Below are 18,697 nucleotides of genomic sequence, written 5' to 3'. Positions count from 1 at the left end.
CCCCATCTCTAAAACTACAAAAATTAGCCAGGCATGGTGGCAAGCACCTGTAATCCCAGCTACTTGGGAGGCTGAGGCAGGAGAATCGCTTGAACCCAGGAAGTGGAGGTTGCAGTGAGCCAAGATCACGCCATTACATTCCAGCCTGAGTGACAGAGCAAGACTCTGTCAAAAAAGAAAAAGAAAAAAAAAACCTTAGACTGGATGGCTTATAAACAACAAACATTTACTTCTCACAGTTCTGCAGGCTGAGAAGTCCCATCAAAGCACCCACAGATTCAGTGTCTGGGGAGGTTCTTGCTTCCTCATAAATGGTGTCTTCTTGCTACATCTTCACATGGTGGAAGGGCCAGCCTAGCCACCTCTCTGGGATCTAGCAACACTAATCCCATTCATGAGGCAGAACCCTCAGACTGAATCATCTCCCAAAATCCTCCCAACCACCTCCTAATACCATCACACTGGGGGTTAGGATTTCAACATATGAACTATGAGGGAGACACAAACATTCAGACCATAGCATCCTGCTTCTAGTAGAATTTACCACCTTTGAAATCCAGAGAAGTTTCAGAATATGTCACCCTTGCCAAATCCAGCTGGGAACCCTTTGATTGTCCCCACACAGAAAAGAAGGAAGGAAAAAAGAAACCAAGATTTTTTTACTTGGGAATATTTCCCCAAATTAGTGGTTTTGCTCCCTTTTCAGAATTTTTTCACCAAATATCTATAGCATATACAGATAAGCTCTGTGTGTGTGTGTGTGTGTGTGTGTGTGTGTGTGTGTGTGTTTGGAGAAAGATCCTGCCTTGGGAAAAATGGAGTAGACATAGTTTTCTCTATTCCTCCCATTCAGTACAACTTAAAACCCTGAGCATTGTATGTAAACCAAACATAAGAAGACTCTCAAAGGTGTAGAAAAGAAGGCAGACTGGCTAAGGACCACAGGACCCAAGAAACAACATGGTAATGAGTCCCATGGGTTTCCTTTTTGCCTCACATATCTCATACTGAGTGCTAAAGAGGCCAGCAACTCAGAAACACCAACATGCCCAGACAAAATAAGCTCCAATAAAAGCCTGCTCTTTCTAACCAAAGGACAAGAAGAGGGGCAGCCTACCAAGACAGAAACTTCTAGACAATAACCATTCCATTCCAGCTAAACACCAAATTTAAAACTGTGCCCCCACCCACACACCCAGCAAAGGCCAAGAGGGGAGTCTAGACTTCTTCCCTCATGAGGCTGTAACAAGACACCCCAATACCGAGGTGGGTATCCCTAAAACCGAGGAGTCAGCAGAGCTATGCTCCTTCTGGAGGCGGTAGGGAGAAATCTGTTTTCTTGTCTTTTCCAGCTTCTAGAGGCCACCTGATTCTTTGGTTCATGACACCTACCTCTGTCTTCAGCCAGAAATGTCTGGCCAAGCCCCTCTAATACGGTCATCCCTCTGGTTCTCTCCCTGCTGCCTCCATCTCTCACATATAAGGACCTCAGTGATCATATTGGGCCCACTTGGATAATCCAGAATCATCTCTACATTCTCTCTCCATATCCTGGAGGATAATCTCCAGGACCTCTACCATATTCATTGATTCTAAAAAGTTATTACACTAAGAGAATGCAGTAATAACTTTTTTTAAGCCATTTAGTTTGTGAAAAATTTTTATAGCAGCAACGAGAAGACAAGCCAATGACTTGGAGAAAATATTTGCAAAACTCCTACGTGATAAAGAACTGTTATCCAAAATATAAAAAGAACTCTTAAAACTCAACAATAAGAACATAAGGTGGGCCAATTAGTAACTTCCATCTTCAACCGTAATTTCTCTTTGCCATGTGGCCTAACATATTCACAGGTTCCAGACAGTAGGACATGGACATCTTTGGGAAGGACATTATTTTGCACCACACCCACTGAAAATATCCTCCAGAAATGGAGGGAAAATCAAGACATGCTCAATTAAGGAAAATGAAAAGAATTTGTCCCCATCAGACCTACCCTGAGTGAATAGCTAAAGGAAGTTCTTAAAGCAGAAAGGAAAGAATAAAAGAAGGAACTTAGGAACATCATGAAATAAGGAAAAATGCAGTGAGCAAAAATATGGGTCAATACAGTAGGCTCAAGTTTTCTAACATATGTTTGACAATTGAAGAAACATCATATCATTGTTTGTTTTTTGAACTAAGCATTAGCTAAACAAATGAAACTTAAGTTGCCCAACCAGTTACTTATATTCAGCATCTATGAGTTTCAGTAACTTCACCTTGACACTCACCACGTTTTGTCATCTACAACCTGAAGGGATTGCACAACAGATTTCTAAAAGTCCCTGTTTCTAAAATCTATGACTGTCGTGTAGTAAGTAGTGTCAAATGCCCTCTATAAAAGCCAGTCTCATTGTCCATTTTAATTCAATAATTCGACAAGTGTGTATTAGGCACCTATTGAGCACAAGTCCTCATGTTAATTCCCTAATTTCTTATTATTTATAATTCCTTATTATTTAGGCATTTACTCTGATATTTGCATTATCTTTAAATCCCCTCCCAGGGCTTAACCTTACCAGTCCCACCACCACCACATATACATGCTTCCTGTCCATGGGAGCCTTTTCAAGCAGGCTGCTCCCACCCAGCTGCCCAAGCTGGCTTCCTGTGAGACCTCTACACATTCATTGATTCTAAAAAGTATCACTTTAAGAGAATGAGAAGACGAGCTACTAACTTGGAGAAAATATTTGCAAAACTCATACACCATAAAGGACTGTTATCCAAAATTTTAAAAGAACTTAAAACTCAATAATAAGAAAACAAACATTAAAAACTTAAATGTTAGACCTAAAACCATAAAAACCCTAGAAGAAAACCTAGGCATTACCATTCAGGACATAGGCATGGGCAAGGACTTCATGTCTAAAACACCAAAAGCCAAAATTGACAAATGGGATCTAATTAAACTAAAGAGCTTCTGCACAGCAAAGGAAACTACCATCAGAGTGAACAGGCAACCTACAAAATGGGAGAAAATTTTCACAACCTACTCATCTGACAAAGGGCTAATATCCAGAATCTACAATGAACTCAAACAAATTTACAAGAAAAAAACAAACAACCCCATCAAAAAGTGGGTGAAGGACATGAACAGACACTTCTCAAAAGAAGATGTTTATGCAGCCAAAAAACACATGAAACAATGTGCACCATCACTGGCCATCAGAGAAATGCAAATCAAAACCACAATGAGATACCATCTCACACCAGTTAGAATGGCAATCATTAAAAAGTCAGGAAACAACAGGTGCTGGAGAGGATGTGGAGAAATAGGAACACTTTTACACTGTTGGTGGGACTGTAAACTAGTTCAACCCTTGTGGAAGTCAGTGTGGCGATTCCTCAGGGATCTAGAACTAGAAATTCCATTTGACCCAGCCATCCCATTACTGGGTATATACCCAAAGGACTATAAATCATGCTGCTATAAAGACACATGCACACGTATGTTTATTGCAGCATTATTCACAATAGCAAAGACTTGGAACCAACCCAAATGTCCAACAATGATAGACTGGATTAAGAAAATGTGGCACATATACACCATGGAATACTATGCAGCCATAAAAAATGATGAGTTCATGTCCTTTGTAGGGACATGGATGAAATTGGAAATCATCATTCTCAGTAAACTATCGCAAGAACAAAAAACCAAACACCGCATATTCTCACTCATAGGTGGGAATTGAACAATGAGAACACATGGACACAGGAAGGGGAACATCACACTTCGGGGACTGTTGTGGGGTGGGGGGAGGGGGGAGGGATAGCATTGGGAGATATACCTAATGCTAGATGACGAGTTGGTGGGTGCAGCGCACCAGCATGGCACATGTATACATATGTAACTTACCTGCACGTTGTGCACATGTACCATAGAGCCTAAAGTATAATAACAATAATAATAATAATAATAATGATAAGAAAAAAATAAAAAAATAAAATAAATAAAAATAAAAAAGCTTTGCTGTAATAGCCGGAAAAAAAAAAAATAAGAAAACAAACAATTTGAAAATGGGCAAAACATCTGAATAGGCAAAAGAAGATATACAGATGGCAAATAAGCATATGAAAAGATGCTTAGCATCATATGTCATTAAGAATTGCAAGTTAAAACAACAATGAGAGACCACTACACACCTATTGGAATGGCCAAAATCCAAAACTCTGGCAACACCAAATGCTGACAAGGGTGTGGAGCAACAGGAACCCTTTTTTGTTGCTGTTGGGAATGCAAAATGGTACAGCCACTTTGGAAGACAGTTTGGCAGATCTTACAAAACTAACCATACTCTTATCATATGGTCCAGCCATCACACTCTTTGGTATTTAACCAAATGAGCTGAAAACTTATATCCACACAAACCTTTGCACAATATTATTCATAAACACCAAACTTGAAGAAGGAAACCAAGATGTCCTTCAGTAGAGGAACAGATAAACTGTGGTTCATCCATACAATGGAATGTTATTTAGCAATAAAAAGAAATGAGCTAACCAGCCATTAAAAGGCATGGAGGAACCTTAAATGCATATTACTAAGTGAAAGAAGCCATTCTGAAAAGGATTCATACTATATGATTCCAAGTGTATGACATTCTGGAAAAGGCAAAGCAATGGAGACAGCAAAAAGATCAGTAGTTGCCAAGGGGTGGAGGTCAGGGAAGAGGGATGAGTAGGTGGAAGACAGAGCATTTTTAGGGCAGTGAAGCCACCCTGTAATGGTGAACTTATATCATTTGTTAAAACCCATAGAACTTACAACACAACGAGTGAATCTACTGAAAACTATGGACTGTGGGTGACTATGATGGGTCAATGTAGGTTCATAATTGTAACAAATGTACCCTCTGGTAAGGGATATTGAGAGTAGGGAAGTCTGGGGATGGGGACAGAGGGTATATGGGAACTCTTTGTGCTTTCTGCTCAGTTTTTCTGTGAACCCCAAACAGCTCTAAAAAATAAAGTCTATTAAAAAAAAAGTATTACTGAGCTTCTTCAGATGAAAGTAGAGTATGTTTCCTACTCCCTGTTGCTGCAGAATTTAGCCAGCTCAGTACCCTTCCTCCCACAACATTTCTGTAACACAGAGGAGATAGCACACACCATTGGTTACACACAGCCTGTATTCCACAGACTTTGGCTGATGACAGGGTGAGCAAGATATATTACGTGTCTCAGGGTAGCACCTAGTAGCACCTGCTAAAAATTCTCTGCTAAAATTAAAGAGGGAAAGTATGCTATGTCATGATATAGTCATATAACATAAGTCATAATTCCAGGCATGAGTCCCAGGAGCATGGGTCTCCTTCCTTCTCACATCCTTATTCTTGGGTGTAGGTGCCTGCTTCTGCACATTATTGTAGAATAGATGACAATAACTGAAGTTATAGCAGTAACTCACATTTTTAGGGAGTACTCCAGTTCCAGGAACTGTGCTAAACACATTCTCAAGCATTCTCAGTAACTTTAAGAATGTGGGAGACAAGCAGGATTGTCTGGTGAATTACATGGGGAGTGCCTTCCAGCTGCCTGGCAAGAGGCTAGCTTGGAGGGGTGCGAAGATCATCATCCTCTTTCTCCCAGCAGGACATGCCACTCCAGACAGAACTCAACTTCCCTAGTGACTATTGGCTTTCCAACCTCTCCTCCAGGTAAGAAAAGTTATGCCTGATCTCAGTATGTTCCAAGGTCTCTAGATGCTGGGCTTCATGTTTTCCAAGGTATTGCTGTAAATGATTAGCACTCAAACTCAGACTGTCAAGGCCACAAAGCCACCCACACTTGCCTCCTAAAAGTCACAGCAATAGGTAGAGGGAAACTTCTTAACCCCCTCTTCAAAATGCTGAGAGAACAGGGAACCTATTCACCTGCTAACTCTTCCACCTGCTTCATCCCATAGCAAATGACCCACTAGAGTTTTCCCCAAGGGCTTTGCAAGAAAGAACGTAAGCCCCATGACAGCAGGGATTTCAGCCAGCTCAGTGCTGGATCTCCAAGACCTAGAACTGTGCCTGACACACATAGTAGATAATGTTTAAATTGGTTTTATTATTTTTAGGTATGGTAAATCCAACAGATCAGGAAATGACTGCCATTAAAAAGATAGTTTGTTACAATTCCCAGAGAAGTAGGGGGCACACCATATCACAAGGGGCCAAATGTGGTAAAGGAAAGAAGGAAGGGAGAAAAGGAGGAAAGGAAGGAAGGAAGGAAAGAAGGAAGGAAGGAAGGGAGGGAGGGAGGGAGGAAGGGAGGGAGGGACGGGCCAGCCATCAAGCCATGAAAATAAATGGAAGAACGTTAAAATACATATTGATAAGTGAAAGAAGCCAATTTGAAAAGGCTACATAATGTATTATTTCAGCTATTTGACATTCTGAAATAGGCAAAACTGTGGAGACAGTCAAAAGTTCAGGGGTTGCCAGGGGCTCAAGGGGAGGGAGGGGTGTGGATGAGTATATGGATCACGGAGCATTTTTAGGGCAGTGAAATTATCCTGTGTAATACTGTACTAGTAGATACATGTCATTATACATACCATTGTACATTTGTCAAAACCCACAGAATGTACAAGACAAAGAGTGAAGTCCAGTGAAAATTGTGGAATTTCAGTAATCATGATGGGTCAGTGTAGGTTTATCAATTGTAACAAATGTTCCACACTAAAACAAGATGATAAAGGCTTGTTATCCAAAATATTTTTTTAAACTCAACAATAACAAGTCAATTTTAAAGTTGGCAAAGACCTGAACAGACACTGCATTAAAGAAGATATACTGATGACAAATGAATATATGAAAAGATGTTAAATATCATGTCATTAAAGAATCATAAAACAACAATGAAACACCACTACATACATATTAGAACAGTTAAAATTCAAAACACAGACAACACCAAATGCTGGTGAGGATGTGGCGCAACAGAAACTCTCTTTCATTGATGGAGGGAATGCTAAATAGTGTGACCACTTGAAAAGATAGTCTAACAGTTTCGTACTCTTACCATACAGTCCAGAAATCCTTGGCATTTAACCAGAGTTGAAACCTGTCCATACAAAACCATGCACATGAGTGTTTATAGCAGCTTTATCCACTGCTATATCACTGCCAAAACTTAAGAAAAACCAAAATGTCCTTCAATAGGTGAATGGATAAACAACTGTGGTACATCCATACAATGGAATATTGTTCTAGTGGTTACCTTTAACATACTTAGTTCCCTTTTTCTTTAGACAATCCTATTGCTACTTTCTATGAACAAAAAAAGACTAGCTTATAACTTTTCTTCCTCCATCTCCTCCCTCCCTTCCCCTGTTCAGCTTTAGTCATACAATCTTCCTTAATGTTTACTCTTTATACTCTTGAAGATGCTCAACTCTCTGCTACTTGATTTGTCAGCTTTACGTGATATCCTTTCACTTGTAGCTATTACATAAAATGAATCAGTGAGATTTTTCTGCTGTTCTCCTTTTTCCTCCCATTTTGTTTGTTGTATTATTCTCTTATCACTCCTATTCCCACTTTTGTTCTACTCTTAGTTTTGCAGTTAACTATTATTCAGTGCTTGCCAACTAGTCCTTTTGCCAAAGGGAATGGGTTTTAAGCACTTTTAAGTTCTTTATGTCTGCCATTGTATAATGGGAGTGTTGTTATCCTCTTGTATGATCTTACAGCAAATCATCTGGTGAGGATTTTGGGTAGTGAGGCAAATGAGGCTGGGCATGTGTGGGATAGAAATAAACTACTGAGTAGAATGTCAGCCTTGGATACAGAGTTGCCTTGGAGTTCATTTAATGAGTCTATAGTTTTTGCCCATAGCTGAGCCTCCTGGGAGAAAAAGCCAAGTTGTACACCCATGCCCCAGGCGTGATGGTGCATACCCATAGATTCAGCTACTCAGGAGGCTGAGGGGGGATCGCTTCAGCCTAAAAGGTCAAGGCTGAAGTAAGCTATGATCGTGCCACTGCACTCCAGCCTGGGCTACAGAGTGAGACCTTGTCTCAAAGAAAAAAAAAGAAATTCTGGAATTTGAGCTGGATGCACTGCCCCCATGTTATAATATTAAAAGTAAAATTTCCCATAATTTAGCAAATTAATATCTTATGAAAATTTGGTTTTAGCATGTAGGTCATTTTTCAGAAAGTCTATTTTAAATGATTTTATTTTAATTACAACTAGTTAAATTATACCCAGAATTCTGTACATAAATCCCCTTCACAAACCTTATCATGACTTACACAGACCATACAATATGCTTGGAATTTTTGACTTGTCTTATACTATCTCTTTCTTACATAATCAGTCATTTTATTTTAGGACAAGAATTTACAAGATCCCTCTTCATACAAAATTATTCTTTATATTTTTACTTGCCAAAAAACTTTTAATCTGTAACTTTTTATATAATTTTTTTTACTTACTGGCTCCCTCATATTTTGAACCTCTCAATAATTTTTAAATTAAACAAAAACTATTATTATTATTCCCCAATAAAGAATATAATTTTTGTCATATTTTATATAAACTGAGGATGTAAGAAATCCTGAACTGCCCATGAAATATTGACATTTTATAGATGAGAACCATTGCACAATTTCAAGATTTTAAACCACACAAAAAGTTCACGATTTAAGTATCTACTATATTTAGATGTTGGGAACAGGCCCCCCAAAATCTGGCCATAAACTGGCCCCAAAACTGGCCATAAACAAAATCTCTGCAGCACAGTGACATGTTCATGATGGCCATAACGCCCATGCTGGAAGGTTGTGGGTTTACCAGAATGAGGGCAAAGAACACCTGGCCCGCCCAGGGCGGAAAACCACTTAAAGGCGTTCTTACACCACAAACAATAGCATGAGCGATCTGTACCTTAAGGACATGCTCCTGCTGCAGATAACTAGCCCAAATCATCCCTTTATTTCGGCCCATTCCTTTGTTTCCCATAAGGGATACTTTTAGTTAATCTAATACCTATAGAAACAATGCTAATGACTGGCTTGCTGTTAATAAATACATGGGTAAATCTCTGTTCGAGGCTCTCAGCTCTGAAAGCTGTGAAACCCCTCATTTCCCACCTCACACCTCTAGATTTCTGTGTGTGTGTGTCTTTAATTCCTCTAGCGCCGCTGGGTTAGGGTCTTCCCAACTGAGCTGGTCTCAGCATTTAGACGTATTTAAGATTTCACTTTTAACAGTTTTATCTAGACTACCACCAAGAACCAAAATAACCACACAAAGCTAGTTACCACTTAAAGCTATTTTAATAATTTTTAAGTCTATGAATATTAATAGTTTATTTAGGTAAAAATCTTAAAGTTAAATTTTAGAAGATACAACATTTTTTTAAAAACTAGTAAGTTTACAATCGTCTAATCTGTTTAATTTATGAGCGTTCTTTTACAAGGCAATTTGATAGCATGCTAGACACAACACATATTATATGAATGAAGTGACTTATATAAGACAGCTGGATTCAAATTATTTACAAAATTGGGACCATCTATTAGGCCAAAATTTTTTTTGCCCCAGTAGATATGGAAGACAGGAAGAGGCAGGGAAGGAAATCCCATAGCATTAAATAAGGAAGGGAGAAGGCAAACTGCATTGCTCAAGGAAAGACCCTGGAGTCCCCAGGCTGCCAGAGAGCTCATCCAGCAGTGGAGATACTGAAGAAAATTGTTCAGCCAGCCACTTGTCTACCACTATGGGAAACTGTCCATTGGGTCAGGGTCTAAGACCCCCAGTAAACTTATTTAAACAAGGCAACTAAGTGGAGCTAATGGAAGATTAGCTCTGCATTGACAGGGAGTATTTTCCCTATCTCACCAGGGACAGTTAGGACATTCTCATTGCCAACGGTCCTTTTGCTTATGGTAGATACATATGGGCTCTTGTCTGGGCATCCCAGATGCTGATCTTGTGACACTTTCTTGGGATGGGCAACTTTGAGGTGGCAGAGGGCTTAAAGCAACTGTTAACAATTGAACTTTTGGGCTATTTTTTGTTGTTTTTTTCACCTCTTTTGCCCTGGCCCTACTGTTGTAAACTTTATAGGCCATGTTTAAATGTTGACTTATGGAGATTTAAAGTCCCATTGCTGCTTTTTGTAGCTTCCTCCTAATGTCAGGAGCAGATTGAGTAGTAAAATGTATACCCAGGAGAGCTTGCCTTTCTGAGGAGTCTGGGTCTGCATTGGTATATTTCCTGAGTGTCTCAAATAAATGACCTTGAAACAGTGGGAATTTTGTCTTTGAGTTATTTCTCTCACCTTGTCATAATTCACTAGCTTAACCACACACCTTTTCTTCTGCTTTTTTTCCACAGCACAGCAGGCAGATGACAATACTTGCAAGACATGATGTGTTAAATTAAAAAAACATGGTCTATTTAACAAATTCTTTTATAAATTTTTCTTGATTCTCTGGCCAAATTTTTCCTTGTATAAAGCTAAATCACACATAGAAAATGGCACATGTACTCTGTTTCCTCATTTCTATCAGGCATCTCCCTCAATGGACACAGGTTTGATTTTCGGAGCTGATATGGAGCCCTACTCCTGGTGGTATTGATTGGTACTTTCTCAGGCAGCAGGGTGTATAGGCTGGGGTAGCTGGATAAGAGGACGGGGTGCCCAATGACCTTGGGTGGAATTCTTCATTAGAGAACTGGCAGGACCCCCCTCAGAACTGGAGGACTGAGGAGACTCCAGGGAGGCCATAGGCCTTCTAGGGGGAGCAGCTAGGAGGGGATCCCTTAGGCACAGCTTCCTATTACTTAGAAGTAACAGGAGCCAGTAAAGCACCATAAAAGCCTGTACACAAGGGATCTCCTCTTATTTTCGTTCTTCTTTACAGAATGAGTCTAATCATAAAATATTATTATAACATATAGTACCATGTTTAGGCCAAATCTATTGGTTTTCTAATTTGTATTGAACCCAAGTGGTATTGCAATAGAAAATGAATTGCTTTTTCTTGAGGCCAAATTTGAATTTGCTCTAATAGCCTAAAAAACAACCCTAATGGCAAGTCCTCTGGGATACCTGTCATTGTCCCATGTTTCTACCAGACATAGTTTTTCTAAGTCTAGTGAAAGGGAAAGGAACTGGGCTTTCACTATGTTTCCCTTTTATATTCTCACTTCCTGCTGAGAAGGTGTAAGTATAAGTAGCAAGGCGTTATGAAAGTGGGTTATAAGGATTTGCCAGTGAATGAACTGTGACAAAAGGAGTACTTTTTAAAGCAAAATGTAAAAGGAAAAGTGCAAATAAAGTGACAATAAGAAAAGAAAATGCTGTTATGGAAAATGATAACTTTAGGTCAGGAAACAAGAAAAGGCAAGACCAAGATTCCCCCTAGGGTGTGCCTCCAACCCACAGTCCTAGAGGGAACACCAATGCTGAAAGCCCTAGAGCATTCAGAGTGTGGCCAACAATACCAAATGCCAAAAATCCAGAGTACCAGAGTATCAGCCAGTGAGGGTCCCTACACCAAATGCCAGAAATTCCAGAGTACCTGGGAGCTAACCAATGCCAATAACTTCAGAGCATCTAGGGAAAAGCCAACAGTGAGCCCCAAAGGCCTGGTTGCAGCCACAGAACAATATGACTCCAGCGTCCCAGAGTCAACACAATGGGAGGGCTCTCGCAACCAAGTGACCTGCTTTAAACAATTGCCCAAATACAGTTAACAAAAAGTCAAAGCAAAAAGCACTGCAGGCAAAACACACATTTAAGAACTGAAAATAAAATGGCTAGTTATTTAAGAAAGAGATAGTAAAGACAAGTCAAAAGTCCAAGCATGTTGTAAACGGTCTTTGTAAGTCGTGATAAGGTTCATGAAGGGGAATTTATGAAACGAATTCTGTGTATGATTAAGCTAGCTGTAATTAAAATTGTTTAAAATAGACTTTCTACTTTGGGAGGCCAAGGTGGGTGGATCGCCTGAGGTCAGGAGTTAAGGACCAGCCTGGCCAACATGGTGAAAACCCATCTCTACTAAAAATACAAAAATTAGCTGGACATGGTGGCAGGCACCTGTAATCCCAGCTACTTGGGTGGCTGAGGCAGAAGAATCATGTGAACCCAGGAGGCAGAGGTTGCAGTGAGCTGACGAGATCATGCCACTGCACTGCTACCTGGGTGACAGAGGAAGACTCCTCTGTCTCAAAAAAAAATTAAAAATTAAAAATAAATAAAATGGACTTCCAAAAAATGGTCTACATTTTAAAACCAAACTTTCTTGAGGTACTGGTTTGCTAAATTATGGGAAATTTTGCTTTCAATACTATAACCAGTTGTGTTTTTTTTTTTAAGCTTCTCAAATTTGTGTCTTCAGTCATTTTTGGGCCATCTCTTCTTCATCTCTTAGATTTCTTTGGACTGCATCATTCTTTCTGATCTAATTACTGATACAAGTTTCACACACACACACACACACACAACCATCATTGTGAAAATTTTTAATATCTAATGTGTGTGAGAAAGACTATTTCCAGGTACCTGGGTTTTTAATCAATATTTATTAAAATTATAATTATAAAACCTGATTTTGCATAAGCCTTTAAATTCAAATTACAAATCTTGAAATTCTGTCTATAAATGTACTAAGTGTTGTTTTTGAAAAAAAAAATCACTTGCACTTGTTCTTTGATGATGTTTAACTGAAACAGATTTACATTTTCTTAGCAATGAGTCCTATTCACAAAGTTAGCACACTTTTTGTAACTGATATAAACCATATTCACATGCTTAATATATTGGATTTTTTTTCCTCATGCCTTTTCATTGCCTGACAAGGTAGACTTAGAATCCTTATATGCAAAATCTTTCTCACCACTTAAGCAACTCTTGTAAATCCAATTACTTGATTTGCATGTTCAGGTGTTTGATGTGTCCTAAATGTTCTAATACTGCTTATAAGCTTAAGCAGCATCTTATACCTTTCAACTGAAACTCATCAGTCCAAAATCACATATTTCAAGTTGAAAACACAATTTAAATTCAGGTTTAACTTAAATTCATACAGATTTTTTAATTTATCTTAAACTTGACATCACAATATTATAATTCACCTCACTGACTCTATACTAAGTTTCACACCTTGTCAGAGTTGTAGAGTCATTTACCCCACTAAGCAAAGCAGTATGACCTTCTCAGGAAGATTGTAGTTATTAGGTCAAAAACTTAGTACCTATTATGGAATGAATGTTTGTGTCCCCTCCTCCTAAAAAATTTATATATTGAAATCCTAATCCCTAATGTGATGGTATTAGGTTGGTGCAAAAGTAACTGTGGTTTTGCCATTTTAAAAAATGGCAAAAACTGCAATAATATTAGAAGGTGGAGCCTTTGGGAGGTAATTAGTTCATGAAGGTAGAGCTCCCGTTAATGCAATTAGTGTCTTTCCTTATAAAAAGAGATATGAGTGCTCATCCTCACTCTCTCTGCTCTCCACCATGTGCAAGAAGATAGATGTCTACCAACTAGGAAGAGAGCCCTCACCAGGAAATCTGCTGATACCTGGATCTTGAACTTCCCAGCCAACAGAATTGTGGTGAATAAATGTATGTATTTTAAGCCAGTGGTCACCAACCTTTTTGGCACCAGGAACCAGTTTCATGGAGGACAATTTTTCCAGAGACTGGAGGGTGGAATGGTTTCAGGATGATTCAAGCACATTACATTTATTGTGCACTTTATTTCTATTATTATTACTTTGCAATACATAGTAAAATAATTGTACAACTCACCATAATGTAGAATCACCAGGAGCCCTGAACTTGTTTTCCTACAACTAGACATCCTATCTGGGGATGATGGGAGATATTGACAGGTCATCAGACATTAGATTCTCACAAGGAGCACACAACCTAGATCCCTCACATGCACAGTTCACGACAGGGTTCGTGCTCCTATGAGAATCTAATGCTGCTGCTGCTCTGACAGGAGGCAAAGCTCAGGCAGTAATGCCAGCAATGGGGAGCAGCTATAAATACAAAAGAAGCTTCACTTGCTTGCCTACCACTCACCTCCTGCTGTGGCAGCACAGTTTCTAACAGACCACGGACTGGTACCAATCAGTGACCCAGGGGTTGGGGATCCCTGGTTTAAGCCACCCAGGCTATGGTATTCTGTTACAGCAGCCCAATTGACTAAGACGGTGCTATAAAACAGTTACTTGTCAGATTGAAGAGCAGGACAAGAGAGCTACATGCTGCCAAGGTAATTCTCACCAGTGACCTCATGAGCATTCTCCTGGTAGATTTACCTCTGCTGACCACAGGCCAGGCTTTTGGCTGGACTGTTTCACAGCTCACATCAGCAGGGCATCTTTTGCGTTGTGCCTTCTCCCATCTTAGGTAGATGGAACAGTACTGCACCCATACCTGGATCCTTAGCAAGTTTTCCTCCCTTAATAAGTTCTGCATTTTGTTTTGCATTTTTCTTGTCTCACTAGACTCTATAGCCCTGTCAATGGCCTTGTCTAATCCTCTGATTGAGGGTCATCAGACCCACATACACCTTTTCACTTCCATACCCATCTGGCCTGGCCTCTAAGTCCTCATACTCCTTTAACATTGTCTAGCTTGTCTTCAAAGACCATAAGCCTTTCTCCCAATGAAATTTCCCTCTTCCCCCATCTTAATCAGCCTTTTATTTTTTCTTTTGTTTTTATTTATTTCCACTGCACCTGTTCCAGAAGAAAGACAAAATTCTATGTTGTTTTGTTGTTGCTGCTGCTGTTGTCCTTAACTAGTTCTTCCTTGATTCCTTGATCAAATCTGATTCTTAGAATGTTTTAAACATAGGCATTGTAATTGCCTTCTTGAGCCTTTGGGTTTGCAGTAAGTTCAGTTATCTCTATATCCTAACAAGAAAATGGTATATAATAAGGGATTCTTCCTCCTTTTGATATCTACATTTGAAAAAAATATAATACACTTAGTGAGTAAAGCCACAGTCTAGGTCTCCAAAATTCAACTTCATGGCCAAGGATTGTATAGGTAACCAAAGGATTATAAAGATTACAATTCAACACCCACCTTGAGATGGTTAGAAGCAACTCCTCAGAGCTTGTGGACAAGCCTCATGATCTGAGCTCAAGAAACCTCCACACTTTACTGTCTCATCTCATGGTACAGCTCCCAAAGACAGTAAGAAACTGACCAGGCACGGCCCCCTTAGGCCTGCAAAAAGCTCACACACACGTGCTTGGGAGAGCAACTTAGCTTCTTTTTAGATTTGAAGCTCAGACTGAAAACCTGGCTGAAAAACACAACAGAACAAAACATCATTCCATCCACCAATGCTTACCTAGAAAGCTTTTATTTTTGAGAATCTTTTGAGATTCTGCCCATTTTGAGATGAGTCCAAAAGACTTTCTATATGGTGAGCTAACCTCCTCTATCTTTGCCTTCCATGCAGCACTAGATCATCTTTGCTCATGTAGCTCAAGATTGGCCACAGAAGTTGGAATCCAAAACTCTGTGAGATCTTGCTTACTAAGACCCTAGCAGCTCAGATCCTGTATGCTGAAGCCCCATCTATTAAAAAATAATAAATAACAGGCCAGGCGCGGTGGCTCACACCTGTAATCCCAGCACTTTGGGAGGCCAAGGTGGGCAGATCACCTGAGGTCGGGAATTCCAGACCAGCCTGACTAACATTGAGAAACCCCATCTCTATTAAAAATACAAAAATTAGTCGGTCATGGTGGCACATGCCTGTAATCCCAGCTACTCGGGAGGCTGAGGCAGGGGAATCACTTGAACCCGGGAAGCGGAGGTTGCGGTGAGCTGAGAACGCGCCATTGCACTCCAGCCTGGGCAACAAATGTGAAACTCCATCTCAAATAATAATAATAGTAATAACACTGTGCCTGTTTAAATAACACTGTGCCTGTTTAAAACAGCCTGGCAATGATAGTCACACTCCTATGGGCATTAGCCACAAAAAGCTTCTGTGAGCTGCCAACGTGAAAAAACCCAGGTGTGTCTGGCTCCAAAGCACGTGTTCAAAATAACAACCACATGCTGCCTGGGCTTCAGATGGGAGAAGCTTGAGGAATTCTGCCATCCCTAAAACCCTATGCTTTTAAAGACCCCAGCATCACTGAAACTAAGGATGGTTTTGTTTACCTCCCAGAAATTAATGACAATGATAGCTACCAAGTAGCATGCACTTTACAGTATGTCAACTTTGAGTTATTCAGAAAAGGTTATCTTATTTAAGCCTCATTCAACCCCTTAAGTAAGTAATTTCCCCATTTACGTGATGAACCAACCCTTAGAGAAGCTGAAGACCAAAACTCAACACTAAGTTCCTGGGATTTGAACACAGGCAGCACTGACAGCAAAGTCCATGTTCTCAAACCCCTCCCCACCACCATCGCACCCAGCAGGAGGAGCCGTCTGTGCTTTGGGATTTCCTCAAAGCAAAAAGATGGCATAGCAAGAATACGTCCCCGAGGAACAGGGGAAGTCGTCCAATGGTCTGGGAGGGGGCTAGACTTTCAGGGGGCAAGTGGCATGAGCAGCCTGCATCTTCCTTGGGCCTGGTACCCTGGCGCTTTGCGCAGTTGCAGTCTGGAAACTGTGTTTGCCTCGCTTCACTGCTTCATGCCTTTGGACTTACCTTTCCTTTCTGTAGTGCCATGGAAGGAAAACTACTCTTCTTCCAGTGACCTAACTAAAATCAGAAGTTTTCTTAAATGCTGCTTTTGCCCCCTGGTAACACCCTCTTCCCCCAGAGCCAGCCACACTGCGACCCAAGGAGAAAGGGTAGCACAATCCCAACCTTTAAGTGTGGAAGGGAAGAGACCACGTCTGATGAGGGAGGTGGGAGAGGTGCCACAGAGCTGGGGTGAGAACTTCTGAAACTGGAGTCAGGTCGCCGAGATCGGATATTGGGACAGAAGCTCCCTTATCCTTATGAATTAGAATCCCCACCCAGGAAATACAGGATTCCTACTCCTTTTCTGACAACGCCAGCTCCACCACATCCTGGAGTCTTCATTCCCCCTCCTCCTACCCACTGTCGCTAAATTTAGAGCCTCATCTGTCCTCTTCCTGTAGGACGTGGGTATTTTAAGTGCTCTGCAGCGCGGTGCCTCAGGAGAGGCAGTGACGCCAGCACCGTGGAGGTTGGCGCGTCAGCTCCTCCTCTCTGCCTGTCAAACGCGCCCACCTGCTCGGGCTCACCCATCTCTCTCCACACCTGTCTCCCTTCCTCCTGTTCTTCCCTTTTCCTAGGAGGCCGCCAGAGGGAGCACACTGAGAGCCTCCGCAGGTTGCTGGGGAGTTTAGGAAACTGCACAGAGGACCCTAATGGACACACTCATCTCCAGTTCACTCTTATGGACACCTCAGGGAAACACCTCAGAGTCTGCAAGTTTCACCAGCTCGACACAGAGTCCAGAAGAGCTCCTAGTTGGGACAGGTCTGGGGATATAGGGGATCTACTTTGGGGAACCCCTGACATGGACCTAAAATCTGAAGGGAACGTGAGATCTCCCACAGCACCTAAAAGGCTGGGAGCACATGTGACCTTCTAGGCCCACCCCAGTGAAGCCCCCAGGGTGAAGGCGCATCAGCCCAAAGGCTGCAGGGCGGAGTGCAGACTTTGAAAGTGGGTAGAGCCACACCTCTGCCCACCGCCAGTGCATTTGTGTCCGGCTGCTCTGACGGCACAAAAGTGAGTTTCCAGGACTCTGGTTTGGTGACAGGAAGAAGGACACACTTTGTTCTTGAACTGATGGTTAACATAGTTGCCTCTAGAGCATCGCTTTTCCCCAAGGGCATGCTTTTCATCATGCACCTTTAGAGAAGCTAATTAATTGTTATTGTGGAGAGTAGACAAGAGGAAAACAGTCTTCCATTGCAGAAAGAATGATTTGAGTGACGCCAAGGGAAATGTGTTTGCTGTTTCAAATTAAATTGGGAATAGGTGAATTGGAAACCCTGCCCCGGGCCTGACAGCCCCAGGCTTTGCCAGCTTCTTTGAGGGAGGTTAGGAAACATCTTTCCAGGAGATCTTGAGCAACAAAATAAAAACCCATGCAGAATCCTGCCTGCTGCCCTTTCCCTGCGTCACTGGAGCTGGCCTCCTGCCTCAAGCCTGATCCCTGTTCAGTGTGTGTGCGAGTGTGTGTTGCAGAGACCGGCAGAGATTGAGAGAGGGAGGGAAGTCAGCAAGTGACAGCAGAAGTTCAGGACATGTGGTGGCACAAGGAATTCATGGTCTCCTCCAGGCCTCTGGTGCCCATGTGTACCCCCACCCCAGGTAACATCTCGATGGGCCCAGTAGTCACATGGGGAGATGTGCTAACCATGGGCCAAGACCTGGGCATCAAACACTGAGGGTGAAGAGGAGGGCCAGGAAAGGTTACACCACAAGAAATAATCAGAGGTCAGGGCTTCTGATTCTGGAGAGAGTTTCCAGGAATCTCAGGTGGAGTGGTTGCATCTAAGAGAAAACCCATGTCCAGCCCCAGAGGCAGCTGATCCAGGAAGGCCAAGAGTTGGGCCGAGGCTAGGCAGACACTAAGAGAAGGACATATGCTACTTTGTGGTAGTCTGCAGTGGTGTGTTCATCAAGAGAGAAGCAGAGTTTATGGCAAGCTTGCTTCTCACCCACGGGCCC

At 41.4% G+C, this 18,697-nt stretch overlaps 1 long non-coding RNA gene across 1 annotated transcript; it reads left to right on the top strand.

Moving 5' to 3' along the window:
* The first annotated feature begins 5,632 nt into the window (after positions 1-5,632).
* Positions 5,633-18,113, top strand: LOC129049037 (uncharacterized). Its single transcript, XR_008511794.1, has 3 exons — positions 5,633-5,703; positions 13,522-13,620; positions 17,308-18,113. It is a non-coding gene; the product is annotated as an uncharacterized LOC129049037 (long non-coding RNA).
* The last annotated feature ends 584 nt before the right edge of the window (positions 18,114-18,697 follow it).

This window comes from Pongo abelii, chromosome 10 (genome assembly GCF_028885655.2).
Source record: "Pongo abelii isolate AG06213 chromosome 10, NHGRI_mPonAbe1-v2.0_pri, whole genome shotgun sequence".
Lineage (NCBI taxonomy): Eukaryota > Metazoa > Chordata > Mammalia > Primates > Hominidae > Pongo > Pongo abelii.
This window is presented reverse-complemented; position numbering and strand designations above follow the sequence as displayed.